Source organism: Calonectris borealis, chromosome 16 (genome assembly GCF_964195595.1).
Source record: "Calonectris borealis chromosome 16, bCalBor7.hap1.2, whole genome shotgun sequence".
Lineage (NCBI taxonomy): Eukaryota > Metazoa > Chordata > Aves > Procellariiformes > Procellariidae > Calonectris > Calonectris borealis.
The window spans coordinates 11,673,242-11,687,919 of record NC_134327.1 but is presented as its reverse complement, the minus strand read 5'-3'; positions in this window follow the sequence as shown (position 1 = coordinate 11,687,919).

The window sequence follows — 14,678 nt, the reverse complement described above, 5'->3', positions numbered from 1 at the left end:
TGGCTGCAGGCGGTGGGCCATGTTTCATACGGCACAAAGAGGGAGCATCGGTTGCCAGCCAGGCCACTGCTCAACCAGGGGAAGGTGACAGTGAGACCCAAAGTTCTTGCTCTGGGGCCAGGACAGTCTTTTTGGTGTCCTCTCCATCCTCTACCCCCAAGCACCTCGCAGCCATTCCCTTCCCTCCCTGCAGTGTCCCCTCCAGCTTTTCCCAGACCACATCCTCGCTCTGCTCAGTTTGTTACCTCTTGACAGTCCATTTTGTCCCTTCTTTAACGTGTTTTTGCCTTCCCTTCTGTCGTTTCCAAGTTGTTACTGGCAGCAGTTAGCAGCCTCCAGCCCTGTCCTCTGTGTTTCTCCACCACCCGCTCTCACTCAATTGGCCCTTCAGCCCCCATTTCTTTGCTGCTTAGGAGCTTGGTCACCTCTGGTTTTCCTACACCCTCACTCCAGGACACCCATCACCCACGGGCAGCGCAGGCAGACAGCCCCAGCTGAATTTTGCCTTGGCTTTGCCGGCAGTCGGGGATTTGGCTGCCGTTCCACCTGCAAGAGGAGGTCTGTAATTTTGCACAGTAGGCTTGGACGCGCCATCAAAGCTCAAGCACAAAAACAAACACTGGATGGACAGATCTTCAGCCAAGACCTTCTGCTTCTCACCCAGCACCCTGATTATTATACGATGTCTACAAGCTTCTGTAAACTGCTGTTATCTGATATCAGATGCTCTCCTGCCTTCAACGCAACCTGTTTCCAGCTCTCTCATCTCCACGGAGGTGATGTTCTCCCCTCAGTGGCCTCCTGCCAAGTGAAAAATGGCTTGTGCATGCAGGGATGTCCTGGAGGGTCTATGGGATTTTGATCCACTCAGTGACCGCGCTGGTGCCTCCAAAAGGAAAAAGAGGCCGATGTGCCTGGTATGGGATGATGGATGCTCTGACCTACCCCCATATAGCTCATGAGCCCTTTGAAAGCCCATAGAACCTTCAGAGATGTGAGGAAACCACCTGGGACCTCTCCACCACTTCAAACTCATTGATCTGAGTTGGCCACCTCCATGGGTACCAAGTGACCCTCTGTCTGGAGGATGGGGTGTCACCGCCCCAGTTACACACACAGTACATAAAGAAACTCCCTCTGCACGGAGGGAGAAACTCCTTAACGGGTAGCCCAGCATTTACAGTAATCAAGAATGATTCAATTGACAGGTTTGTGTGGTGTTTGTTAATTTACTTGAGATTCATTCCTGGGAACAGCTGGCTGTATCCCAGCAGGACTGTGACTCTCACTAGCCCACCTGCTGCTAGACAGACGGGCTTTGGGTACAGTTGTAGTTAAAGTTTAGCAGGCAGATATTTCTGGCTATTAAAGATGGAAAAGTTCTTCAAAGACTCACGTGCAGGGAAGGTTTTGGAAGCAGAGGTGTTGGCTCTGGGCTTTGCTAAATGGCTTCACTTGGGTTTCCAGGGCGGTCAAGGAGCTGAGGGCTTGTTTTGCCATTTGAGCATTACCAGTTGAATTACCAGGATCAGGGTACGTAAAGAAGAACTCATGAAAAAGTAACTTAATATTCAATTACAGGATCTGTTCTGGAAGCTTTTTACAGCAGTTTGACTCATAAGGGAATTAGACACCCAACTCCTCCTGAAATTCAGTGGGAATGGGCACGTACGTCTCTGCTTGGGAAACCTCTGACCAATCAATTTATATAACATTAATATTTGTCTTCCTTTAAATTGACTGTATTCTTTTAAAATATAATTAGATTTTCCTTCTAGTGCCCATGTGGGCATGAGTCTTTAAAGTGTATGACAAAAAGATGTATTAAAAAATACAGAATTATTTCTCAGAAGAACCTTTTAAAAAGTCATAACTAGGTTTCAACAAAATATATTCCCCATGTACAGAATACAGATCCCTCCCAGAAATTCCAGTGGGTGATGAGATGCTCAGAAAGGCCACTTGGCCCCACAGACCCACAGGGTCGCTGGACCCTGTACCGCAGCCGAGCCCCCATCAGCTGCCTCCCCCTTGGGAGTTTAGGGGGCAAGAAGTGGGGCTGTCTCCCCCAAGGAGCCCCCCGGTAGCAATGTGGGTTGCTCAGAGCCCTGCCCAGAGCCCCCGTGACCACAAGGTACCTACCACCGGTGGTGGGAGAAGTGCTGCATCCCACCACTATCAACAGCACCAGTCCTCGGTCCCAGTCCAGAACAAGGGTCAAATGTCACCAAACCAGAGCAAAACACCTGCAACCCTTGGGGCAATTCCCTCTGCTGGGCTTTCCTGTCACTAAACTATTGATTAGCTATTGATTAAAACATCTATTAATCTTTATAAACTATTTATAAATGGAACCTTAACATAAAGTGTGACCTGTACAATATTGAAATAGAAATTATACTTAATATGGATTTTTAAGTAAGTTAAACCACATCACATCCCCTAAGTGTGTTCGTTATATGTCAGGTGCGGAACACTTCCACTGAGTTACGCACTTTTGGCTTTACTTCAAGTCCTCGCACGTCTGATAAAAACATGTAACAGCTTTGATTAAACATCTGCCCGGATCCCTGTTACACACCTGCATTTCTCCTGGCCCAGGGTGTCCTGGGCTGCCCCTCTCTGATCCCGCAGCTCAGTGGCACTGACCTCCCCTCTCGGATGTCGGCTGAAGGGCCGGTTTGCTCCCATCCTTCAGCAGCCCTTCGAAGTCTCACACCAAGCCCAGGACCAGCGAGGCGGCTGCCGGAGGAGGTGGTGGCAGCACCGGGCTGTATTTATAAGCTCAACCCAACGGCACTCGCTGGCTAAAAATCAAACAAGGAGCTCGCTACTGTGAGAGCTCAGCCGACTCCATTTGTACATGGCACATCCAGGAGGGGTAACCAGCTTGCAATATATTAAACAATTAATCATTTAGATTGCAATGCTCTTAATGCTGCAGGCTTTTCCCGCTAAATGTGTGGCACAGGTGCGGGTGCCCTGCGGAGGAATCCTGCCTGCAAACTTTGGGAAACAAGGACACGAACAGAAAGCCAGGCTGGAAGAAGTTGTCCTCCAGGCTTACAAGGCTTTCCTGATGATCCCACTCCTCCGTGCCCTGCATGGATCCATACGTGTTGACCAATAACCCCCAAAAGTACCCCTGCGACTGGCATAGCACAGAGGGAACAGCAGATCAAATGTGCTGGTTAACACAGGGATGCTCTCCATAGCCGGTGCTGGGCTAAGCTTAGCCTGGCCTGGCTCATTTGTGCTAACGATGCTGTTCACCACCGGCCTCTCATTTGCTAGGGTGTGCAACGAGGACCTTAATGCCTCTCTCTTTGCACCTATTTCATCAACAGCTTTTGAAGCTCTTGACATCACTTACTTTATGGCATTTTCATCCCTATTTCCAGCTGAGGAACCAGGTGACATGGCAGAGGAGATATTGCTGTCACGTATATTTGAAACTAAAAGGTTTACATTTAAATAGCTATTTTTCCTGTCCATTATGGATTACATGTGCCCTTTGAGAAATAGGTTCAGTGAGGGATGAACATGGCCTGTTGCAATGGGCAAGGAGCCAGGGCTCTGCAGCACATTCCTCCCCGGGTAATGCCACAGCAGCTGGGGGGAAAAGGTGTCAGGATGGGACCTAGCCTAGTTGCACAACCTCAGGCAAATAGCCAAACTACATTTTTGTACCTCAGTTTTCTCACCTAAGGAGGATTTTGGGCAGTGCAGGGGAGGCCAAGTGCAGTTGTGAGGATTAACAGAAGGTTTTAGGGGTGGAAAAAGATTTCATACCAAGTCAGCTCCCCTCCGTAACCTTTTGATTCCGAAACACCCTGGGCTGCTGGTTGTTTCCAGCCCAAACAGCAGAAGAGGCTCTTGTACCTCTGGCCCTACCAGTGGATTGCAACAGATTTACTGGGTCACATTAATTTCTGAGCATTTTTGGAGGGGACCCTACAGTGATAATGCCTTCACCCAGGAGCTGGTTGTACTAAGAGAATAATGAAACCCCAGGAGGAGCTGAGACTCTTTAAAATGTCCGTGGCACAGGGATTTGCCCCACATGCTGCTTTCCTATTAATAATGCATCAGGAGCTCCTGCTCCACCAGCAAACATCCCTGCACAATTCGGGCTCCTGGACACCTTACCTCTGAGGTGTCCAACGGGATTCTGCTCCTGTGCAACCACGAGAAATTTGGAGAAATCCTTCTCTGCAACGGAGATGCTCCAGATTTGCACTCTGCAGACCTAGGAGCAGGATTTGGCCCTGCGATTTCAGCTGGTGTCTCATGAGCCGTGAGCTGAATAGGAACTGTAATTGGTGCAATTCTACATCTTCAAGGCTATTAGATCCTTGTAGCTCCCCATCATGCTGTGTTTGGAGTAAACAGAGAGTGTTTAGCCAAGCTGAGAGATCCTCTAATGGAACAGACAGTTCTTCCTCTCTTCATCTGCTTGTCCCCACAGCTTTGTTATTTAAAGTCAGGGTAAAAAAAAAAAAAAAAAAAAAAAAATCAGTAGACAGGTTTGGTTTGGAAGCCGGAGGACAGGAAAAGTTAGAGATATTTATTTGACAGGGTCAAGGTTGCTGCTTTTCTTTTCTCTTTCCCCAGGTCCCATAGGTGTTAGACTGAGAGACATTTAATCGAGGGAGTAGCGGTTTCATATCTATAACAAAAATCAAATAATGCAAGATGATTTACTCCCCCTAGCAACCAGGGAGCTTACCCTTAGCAACCAGCCTAGCCTCAGGCAGCGGTGTAATCAGCTTGAAAATATTTCAATTATTGTGTTGATTTTAGTGGATTTGAGAAGCGCTGTGCGGAGAGACCAGGCACATTCTGCCCACGACCTGGAGAGGAAGATATTGATTTAAACAGGTGTCAGAAAGGAAAAGTGGAGTAAATTTAAATGCAATAGGAGAACAGCGCATTGAGTGTGGTTCAGTGTGGGGGTGACATTTTGCTCATCGCCTTGAATGAAAGTGACTCAACTGAACTAGAAATTTCACCTTGAAAATCATCTCCCATCGACACAATCAAGAGAAAGCCGTTCGCCATCTCTTTTCCCTGATCTGGGGAAAGAAGCGGGGGGGGGGCCGACACCTGGGTTTCCGAGACAGCTTTGGGGAAAGTAACTATCAGAGAAATACAGGATTAGTGTATCCTGCTCAAGAAATTAGCCAAGCGGTGCTGGGGGAGAAGTGGGGCAGATGAGAAGGAAAACGTCCGCAGAGGGTGGGCTGCAGAAGTCAGGCAGACTTTGCTACACAGAGCGATGCCGTCCGGAGACTCCAGGCTGCTACTCTTGGAACGAGGAATTTGGTACCGGCACCGAACTGAGCTGTCACTGGTGCAGTTAGCAGGAGCAATGGCCCAGCAGGTCTCAGACCTTGGACTGTGTTTCTCCTCCTTGCATGGCATGGGCCAAACCCTGTTCTCAGTAGCCACACCACAACCCCACAGAGCAGCACATTGGGATGTCTCTGGCCTTCTTCACCCTCTACGGTGTAGTTTGTCCGGGTTTAGCAGCCCTGATCTGGCACAAAAGAGGCAAACCAGACCCTGGTCTTTGGGCAACTGTCCCATTCCCCTCCACCCTTTGCCACCTGCCCCCGCACACATAAGATGCTCCCAGCAAAGCCCCAGGCTGCTCCCTCACCCTCTGCTCCTATGTTTTGTACTAATCACGCAGCTCCCCGCTGCAGTAACAGCCTGTGTGTAGTTCAACAGAAACCAGTGACATCTTTGTACACACTGCACCGACGAGCTGTTTTCTGATGCAGCAGAAGCCTGTAGACGGTGTACTGATAATAGGGTTTCATCTGTTCCGAGTGAAGTGACAACTGACATGCCATGTTCTGATGAGCCTCTTTTCAGTAGGGTGACACCGTGCACAGAGTGTATTAAAATCCCGGTTCTCGGGGCGGCGACAGTCCGTACTCAATACTAGCGATAACGGGAGTCACAGCAGAGCTGAAACTTCTCTCTAATTCACGAGGAAGCTGCTTTCGGCATGCCTGTGACAGTTTGTGTACAGGGCACTTCGCACCCGCGGCAAGCGAGGGGCGGGCAGCGCAGGGATGCCCGGTGCGGGAGGATCGATACCAGGCAGAGCCCAGCAAGTCAGGGCTGCAGAGCCGGCTGCCGGATCCCGTGCCTTGCCCTGGACGCTGCTGAAGCATCCTGAGCTCTGCTGCCTGCTCAGAGCCATCCTCCCCGTTAGCGAGGGAAATGGCCAAGGCAGGAGCAAAGGCTCTGCAGGGGCAGTGGGGACCAGGAGAGCACCTTCCCCACCTGAGCTTTTGGGGAGCCAGGCAGGTTTGTGTTGCCTCAGTTTTCCTCCCGTCGTCTGAAATTCCTTCTGCACTTGTCGAGTGACCAAGGTGAATTGCTTTTGTTTGAGACGGTTCACACTTCTCTGGGTTCAATTTCAAAGTGGCGTTTTTAGAGCTTATCACATGCCATTTATAAACGTATCGGTGCCTGCTCAAAGGCTTGGCGGAGGAAGGGATGCTGCAGCCCTCCTCCATTTGACAAGAGCACAAGCCCTGCACAATCTTCAGACAGCAAAGGGCACTGCCTTATCTCTGGCTAGTAAAGGGTGTATCTTGACATTGCTACAATCACTCTCATGGTGTAAGAAGAGCAAAAATCGGCCTTCCTCCTGGATTTTGACCCATTTGGAGGCTTTTCTCTGTTCCATAAACCTAACTGATTCCTAGATCGTAGCTGCTAGGACAGACACCTCCAGCTAAAACGGGATTTGGACCGCAATCATCGTAATCCCGCCCCATCCTCATGCACCCAGTTTTGCCTTGCTGTAGATTGGCTCCCCCAACTGCTGCAGGGGAAACCGCTGTGCATTTACCCCAGGGAAAGAGCCCTCCCATGGGTGGTTACCACTAAGCAGCTGCTGTGTCATAAATCTCAGCTTTAGCTTTACCTCACAGTAAGTTTCCAGCAAACCCTGACAAGGAGAAGGATATCCAAAACACTTTCCTTTGGGTCTTGACCGCTGCTAAGACAACATCCACTGCAACCAGAAAATGCAGCAAGGCCAAGGAGCAGGCAAATGATGACATGCCTGGGAGAGATGCTGGGCAGATACACAGCCAAACACCCTCACACCACCAGGACCAGCTTAATAAGAGCACACGTTTTAACCTCGCCTACTTGCCCTGGGCAAGTAGGATCCTTCCCGTGCTGCTCCCCGCAGCGCCAGCAGAGCCTGTTTGATGTGCTGACCTGCCCTCCACAAGCACCTTACACTCTCTATCTTTGTTGGATTGGGAGGAAGAGGGGAAAGAAAAAAAAAAAAAAAGATTCATATTATTTTTAAGCCCATTTACTGCCTTGCTCTGAAATATGCAGTCTCTTCCCTGGAACGTACCTTCAGTGTAATCTGCTCTTTACCAGAGTCTGTAGTCGCTCATTCACGCATTCCTCTGCCTTCCTTCATTATAACCTGTTGCTCGTCAGAAACCTTAGCAGCTTAAACTGGACTGCTTCTTTGCTTGATAACAGTAATCAGGGTTTTAGCAGGCAGCTTTGCAGAATCAGTCTGCCCCGCACCCATCCCACTCCCACTCCCAATTTTCTGACAGATAGGTGATCGCTCAGGAAAAAAAAAATGTACCTGTGCACCTGAAGAGCAGAACAATTTGCATTTTGGGGGGTGATTACCACAAAATGAGGTATTTAGGCAGTGCCACATGAGCTTTCCCAGGGAATTCCCGACTTAAATTTGAGAACCACTGTCCTGGCATTTTTCCTTGTTAGTATCTGTAAAGTTATTAATAATCAGTAACCAAATCAGAGTAGGTAAATACACGGGGGCATCTCCTGCCATTGATTTTTGGGCAGGATACCCCTCTGAAATCAATGGAGAGCTTTGCTTAAGAACCAGTGGCATGATAAGGGCCACATTTCTTAAACAGAAAGAAGCACAAATCCAATAGGATTTTATCTAGCAGCTCTGTCTTCCAAATCTTATGTTTCTGTCTTCCCAATCCCATTTTCCTGTGGCACAATCCAAGAAACTCCCACTGACTTCTCATCAAAAGTTAAGTCTTATTTTCTATTGCTGCTCTTTAAAGGGAATTAGGCAGTTGTTATCCTGTGTTTGGAGATACAGATCTGGAGGTTCAGGTTATTCTGCCTTTTGGCTGAGGACCGATATGTTGGACAGTCAGTCTGTATGCATGACAGATCAATTCATTCACTTTTGGAAACTTTTTTCCCTTGAATTTTAAAGGCTTCAGTTTGGTAGTGATTGTATTAAGCCGGTGTTTGTAATTGAAATAAGGAACTGAAATAGGAAATGCATCATCCAGTTAAATTACATTTACCGCTCAATGCCAACACTTTGAACTGCAAAGGCCATCCCAAATCATAAAACCCTCTGCAGCCACCCAGCAGCTTAGGGGTCAGACACTGATTTAACTCTGGACCCCATCCAAGGCCTCTGGAAGTCGGTTGGTAGCTTTTCTTGACCTGGCAGATGCCCGAGAGTCACTCTAAGGCTCTTCCCTGGGTTACCTTGAACACACAGCGCTTCCTTTCTCTGGCCAGTTTCCTTACGCTGCCACATGTGATATCAGCTTTCTTCGTGTCTGAATTACCGCTCTCATTTTTGGCTTGACAAACAGCATTGTAATCCCTTTTTATTTTTTTTCCAAACTTCCCAATCAGACACAAAGCTACAGACCCGTTTCTCAATCCAGCAGCATCTCTGCTACCGAGGCTGCCAGCTCCTGCACCCCCACTGCAAACACTGTGCTTAAAATCAGTTTTGCAACAGAAACCTTTAGAGTCGAAGCAGACCTTTGAGTATGACACCAAGATTTAGACTTACAAAATTCAGGAGAAATGACATCAGTCCTCCTCGTGGATGCTTGTCTCCGTGTCTGCTGCAGTGCTGTATGAGGTGGCTGGGCAGGGAAAAACCAGACAGGTCAGCATAGCCATCAGCTACAAAAATCTCTTGGCACAGGGAAGAAGTCTCTATCCCCTTAGCTGGGTTGCAGCTTTTTCAGACTGGAGGCTGAGCCTCATCTGAGATACGGAGAGTTCCTTCTCCACCTGAACTCCTGATGGTGATCACAGGCTGCACCTGGAGCTGAGATACCGACCTGGTGCCTCCATCCTGCTGAAGCCCTTCTGCCACGTCTTCCCAGCTCGTGTCTGGGCCAGCTAGCTCAGGTGTGCTTGCTTGCATTAGACCTGTATTTCCTTTCCTGGGAATAAATTGTGTGGCAGCTGCCGAGAGGGATCCACTTAAGCTTGGTGCTAAAAGCAACCTGCCCCATCCGCTTCTCTCCTGGACAAGGTTCGTACATGGAGCAGAGGAACAGCGGGAACTTTCATCTCAAATGTGCAGAAAGCACAAAAGCAGCATCCTTCCCTGCGCTCCCGCCTTTCTCCAAGTCAAGACGGTAGTCTTAAGGGAAAGAAAAATAAGGAAACCACAAGCTGGAGCCTCGGGCACGGCCAAAGGAAGCCGGTGGAAATGTTCCAGCCAGGAAATAAATCCAGCCAAGCCATAAAATGCTTCATTCAGACACGTTCCCTGATACCACCGTGGGCCCCCTGCACTATATCCCACACTGCCAGACTTGCCACATATAAAATTGAGGCAAGTGACCACAAGCATAAAAAAGAGTTATGCTTTGCTGCGATGCATTTCGAGCACTCCAACAGGCCAGCACTGCAAGGAGAAACAGGGTTTGTCCCTGTTTCCTTCAGGAAGAGGTTTCAACCAGCAAACTACCCACGTTATACCCGTGGCAGAAGTGGCTACTACACAGCAAAAGGAGCCCAGGGGACCTTTCGCAGAGACAGATCTTCCAGGAGAGCTGTTCATTCACCCGTTGCAGACCTTTGCCCAGGATGGGTCACCTTGCTCTCCAGTTGTGGGTCACTGTGTCTCAAGTTTCTGGAGGGTTTGGGTATTGGGGAACGCCATCTATGTTTGCCCTGGACTTTCTAATTGCACTCTTATCCACTGCTTCTCTCAGGTTTTCTTCCTGGCTTCCCACCAAGACCAGGGGTGTTTCCTAAGATGTGAGAGGAAGCTTGGCCAAATCTAGCTTGACCTTTGTGGTTTATGCATGGCAAAGGGATCTCCTTGGCAATTCCAACTGGCCTAAACTATCCAAGGGAACCTTCCCTAGCAGTATCTGTCAACCTCTGGAAAACTAGAAGGGTTCTGTACAACTTCAAATACACTCTCAAAAAAAAAAAAAATACAACCGCTGTTGGTTTCAAATAATAAATGCACCCACCAAGGACCTTTCTCCAGTTGTCTGTTCACAATATATGTCCCCTCTTCACTCCGTAGCTGTAGCGAAGGATGAGAGCCAAGCTTGAACACAGCGATGACCTTACAAAATCCAAAATGAGAACAGTTTCTCAGTTATGTTTCACCAGCAGACCTTTCCAAATAACTGATAGATCTTAGACCACTCATGTACACACCTGAAGCTGCTCAGAAATAAGCTCTTGCTGCCTTTTTGCTACAGACACATCATCACTTCAGAACATAAAAATAAAGCACCCAAAGCTCCAGAAACTCTTATTGCAAATAATCTCACTGCCAGAAGAAAAGCAGCGTGATGTTTATCAGAAAACTGGGTTCATATGTAGGACCTTTAACATCTTCAGATAAAAGCAATCACTCCACAAAGAACAGCAAGCCTTCGGTGTGAGAAGGTATTTACCTTCACCACGGCACTGCCCCAGCTCGGTTTGCCCCAGCAGGCTGCCCTGTGATGCAAAACTGAAAACACTCTGTTCACAAAGTTTCCAACAGGTTCTTTTTCTATCGAGGTTTCCTTGTTTCAGGAAGGAATTTGGGATCACTCAATGAAAGAAAGAACCATGGCTGCTCCTTCAGGTCCTGTAGAAACTTAGCAAGGAAGAGAGAAACTTTTTGTAACCTGACGAATTTAGGAAATTAAGGCCAGTTCCGGCAATGCTGAGGCCACGGCTATGCCATGGGATCCAGGAAGCATCTACCTCCTGTGTGTTGGTATGAAGTTTAAAAAATAAGCAACCCTCATAGGTGGATTAATCCCAGACATTCTCCTGCAGCCATCAGAAAAATAATACTTCATTTTCTTAGGAACCCGATGTTCCCCATACAGAAAATGCTCAAAATTTGTAACAGCTATGTCAGACTTTACAGACCTGTAATGGTCTTTGGTCAGAGGGAAAATAGAGCAAACAGAAAATATACAGGAGAAAGCAGTAAAAAAAGCTTCACGCCCCATCCTCAGCTGTAGAAGTGTATTTGGAGTAAGCGTTGAAGGCTGCAACTCCTGGAGGAGACTGCACCATCTCTCATTGAAGACAAGACTGGTATCGGTGAAATTATGTTCCACATCGGCTGTCAAGTAATGGTTTTGAAACCTTAAACAGAGAATACATTTGCAGCTATTAGCACGCTATGGTCATGGTTTGTATTTGAAGGTGAAACCAGTTTGTAAGGAGGGAAAGAAAACATTAATTCTATTCATCTTGAAAGTTACTTTAACTTTTCAAAATGCTATGGTAAATTTTGAAACTTTAAAATTAGTTTCAAGATGAATAGAATTAATGAGTGAATTAGAACTGGTGCAGAATTGCAATAAATAATTTTCGAAACCTTTTAATAAGCTTTGCAATGATTAAAATGAATGGATTTTTTTTTCTTTTTGCTATAAAACTGGAGCTCTTTTAAGTATAAATTGTGATAACGACTCAAGAATTTCCAGCGTCAGGTTTTTCCATTACATCTCAGCTCCCACAGTTGATCTAAGGCTTAAAGAATAACATTCAAGCCTCACTTTCTAATGATGAGGTGTTTGACACAGAAAGCAATCCTAATAGAGAAGGTTGCTTGCCTGGTGATTGCTGGCAAGTAGAGCTGACAGAGACAAAGAAACATTTTTCTACCGAGTCTCCTAACGAAACCTCCTCCTAGGACCTGGGACTCCGAGCTATGAACGGGAATCCTGTTGTCAGAAGCACTCAGCAGATCAGACCCGTGTTTGTAACGCTGCCAGCACTTGTTAAAAGTCTTCCTTTTAACCAAAATGACAAAAAAAAAGAACAAGATTTTTAGTAATGCTGATTGATGGAGCACTAATACAATTAATACAGCTATACGGGTTTACGATATTGTGGGTCTGGTTCAACACAGGGAAATCCTCCTTTGAAACCAGGTTTGGAAAATTTAAAACTTCTTTGCCCACAGCTCCTGCCAAGCCTTTTAAGCTCGCAGCCTTTCTGAGTTTTTCTAGGATACATTTCCATCACTGCTGAGACGCTGCTGTTGTCCTGTGAGTGGTTCTTCAGAAGTCTTTCACCAAGTTCTGCCTGGACCATTTGCTGTAAATTCATTATTCCCAACGTTGGGGAAAAATTCATCTTGACATCAAAAAGCACTGTGGCAGAAATGTCTTCTGTTTGTTCAGCCATTCTCCTCTGCGTGCCTTGGGGAGAGGCTTTGCTCACAGACGTTCTCACTGGGACAGCTGCCCATCTTCATCTGCAAACACAGCCCCTGCCTTGACTGGGTCAAGGACACCTTCAAAGACTGTTTCTTCGCCTGTCCCTCTTGGTATCCTTCGTTCTGACTTCTCCAGGTAGCTCTGTAACCCTCAATCGCTTCAATATTGCAGTATTGCACATTCCCAGTTGGATGTTTCTCTGCTGCTGCCCCTCTGGTGATTTCTACCAGTTTTACATTCCAGCTGGGAAGCAGATGCCCCAGGCTGGCCACCGCTTGGGCTGACCCATGCTAACCTCCTGAGATGATGGCTTTCTCCATGGGAGGAAGATCAGGACTTGAGCCTCGTCTCTCCAACCAGGTTCCCCAATTTACAGCAGCAGTGTTTGACCTGCTAATAGCCTCCATCACCATCCTCCAAATCAGCGGCTTTCCCCTGAAGGTCATTGCTGCCCAGGGAACACAGCATTGCCCCTCTCCCACCCCTGCAGTCTCTGTGCTAGCTTCGCTCAGCGTGACGAAGCGGGTGCTGCTGTCTGGCAGTGACCACATCTCCTGGGCATCCACCGCTCTCTAGTGAGCTTCTCTGTGATGCTGAGATTCGTTTTCAAGATCCATCACATCTCCACGGCTTGTTTCTCCTGCTCTCTCCAGCAAGACACCACGTGTTCCTCCCCAAATCAGCCACTTTCCACTTAGTCAATCATTCCCCCAATATAGCAAAATATGATCCCGCTCGTTTGGCTTTCAGCTCCGCTTCTCCCACCCTAGATGTGAGGATGCAGCCTGAATTGTGCTTTTTTTATTTCTTAGTTTTGCATGAGAGCCCATAATCCACTCAGAAGCAGTTTGTAATAATTGTGCATAGGAAACGCCACCCAAAATAAATTGCATCGCGTTAACTTCCCGGGTGCTCACCGTGCTGAAAGCCAGGCGGAGGGAAGGACGGAGCCGTCTTCCAGGTGTATTTATTTCACTAGCCTGGACAGCTCGTAATCGCAGACAAACTGTTTGTCCTTGACTCCTGTCTCGGCAAAGGAAGACTGAACTTCCCGCAACACGATCCATATCACATCAGATTTTATATATTTCATAACAGCCTTTTATTCTCCTGTCTTTGTTCATTTATTTATCAATCTGACACTTTGCTAGATATGTCGCTGTCTTTCTTTTTATTCACCTGTCATTATCTCCCGCTCACATGTTATAAAACTCACCTTTTTTATGTATATTAAAAATAAAAAGGCTCTTGCCCTGTGCCTTTTCACTGTGGATTTTCTCTGTTGCACTTAAATAGCAATAGAACGGATGGTTTGCAAATCCTTTCTGACTTTTAGTGATATAAATCGTCGTTATTTGGAGCTTCCAGCCTGCCTTGAAGCACCGAAAGGCCCCGCTGCCACACACGTCTGCGCAGCCGAAGTCACGCATGTGATGCTCTCCAGGCTTTCGGGACCAGGTCTATCGAGAGGGAACTGAGGAGCGGAGCAGAAGAGCATCATAAACACCCAGGCGCCATAAATAAACATTTACCAGCTTTCCATGATCTAATCCACTGTGATAACCTGCGATAAATCCCGCGAGGGGGAGTCCAAGCAGTCTTCCCTACTGCAAATCGCAGGGGCTCAAAGCCCACGAAGGCGATGCGGTGTGTGGCGTGGCTCGCTGGGTCCCAGGTGCAGAGCTCAGCCTACTCCTTTAAAAGAAAAGTTGGCTCGAAACTTATAGCCAAATAAGATCATCCTCTGCTTTTCCTCGAGCATTTTACAAAAGCAGTTTGATTATTCCATCCTGAATTTTTACTACCATCACAGAAACAACTAAAAATATTTAACTTGTTTGTTAAAATATTTAACGTGATTTTGACAGTTCACCAGCTGTTTAAAAGTAGCTAAAAAGGATGGCAAAGGCTGTTTCTGAGTTTAATAAATATGTGTGTGTGTAATGTTTGTTATCGGAGAAGTACATTTAGATGTCTGCTTAGGTTAGTATCACATATGCTAGAACACATGTTCCTATTCTGGTACACATCTATAATTGTGCCCATTTATCTTATTGTAGTTTAAAGTACCAACAGGATAAATAAAGGCACTGTCTATTCTACTTTGAGAAAGAGAGAGACCAGGCTATTTAAGTCAGTGAGAAAATATAAAACGCTGTAGATAAAAACTTTCAGGGGTGGGGA